The sequence below is a fragment of the Octodon degus genome, unplaced genomic scaffold, assembly GCF_000260255.1.
Source record: "Octodon degus isolate 3935 unplaced genomic scaffold, OctDeg1.0 scaffold00175, whole genome shotgun sequence".
NCBI lineage: Eukaryota > Metazoa > Chordata > Mammalia > Rodentia > Octodontidae > Octodon > Octodon degus.
In genome coordinates this window covers 5,102,426-5,103,618 of record NW_004524751.1, presented here as the reverse complement: position 1 = coordinate 5,103,618, position 1,193 = coordinate 5,102,426, and positions in this window count along the sequence as shown.

Below are 1,193 nucleotides of genomic sequence, written 5' to 3'. Positions count from 1 at the left end.
TTCATGAAACACATTTTACTCACACATTCATCAGTTGATGTATACCTTTATTTTTCCCCAAATTTTGGTGACAGTATATAATGTTGCTATGGATATTAGTGCCAAAGCTTTTTCATAGAAATATGTATTCATCACTAGTGAATGTATATTTAGGAGTTAGAAGTTCTGCACAATGAGACAACTTAGGTTAATCAATTGTGGACCTGCCATACTATTTCCCAAAATATTTGCCATACTTCATGTTTACAAGTAATATAGGAAGAGTCTAATTCCTGCACATCCTTGTACAATCATCATTTTATTTTGATTTTGATTGTAGCCATCTGAATGGATGTGAAATGATATTTTATTCCTTGTTTGATGGTTTATTTCAATATGGTGGCATTTGACATCCCAGAAAGTTAGAAGCCTTCTAAACATCTACTTTTCTTCTTTCTTTCTTTGAAAAAAAAAAAAAAAAAAAAGAGAAGGTTCACATAAATGCATTTAGCTAATCCTAGTAAGAGAGAACAAATTGTGTCACAACAATATATTAGAGCACCATACATTTCAGCTTTTGATTGTTATCATGACATGATTAGTTAAACATTATACAAAAAAATGTAATATAATAGTTGTACTATTCCACATATTTCTCTCTTTGCTTAAGAGCTTTATGACTTTTTTCCTTTTGTGCATGAAATATTTTCGACAGAGTTCTTCATCTCAAAAAATGAATTTTAATTTTAAAATAATTATTTTAGTAATTGTTTTCTAAGATAATATATTACCCATTTATATTGTATATATAAATATACAATTCTAATATTTCAGAAGAAAAAAGGTGAACTGCATGTTTTCAAGAAAGTTAATATTTTAAGAAATGGCAAGACATTACTGAAATATTAAAAACAATAATATATCTACATATATATAGTTACATATATCTCTTAAATATATTCACAAATACACTTATATTTTGATACACATTAATTGGTCTTGGTTGCTAAGTTACAAAATGAGAAGTTAAAAGATGTGTCACACATCTAAATAATAAAAGAAAATGCCTTATAATCTCTCTACTTATAAACAACTCGAATAATAAAAATAATTGGTATGCAAAATGTTTATAAATATCTAAGAGCTTTCTTAATCTAGTACATTCAAGCCTGTTAGCGCACTTTTTTTTTTTTTTTTTTTTTTTTTTTTTTTTT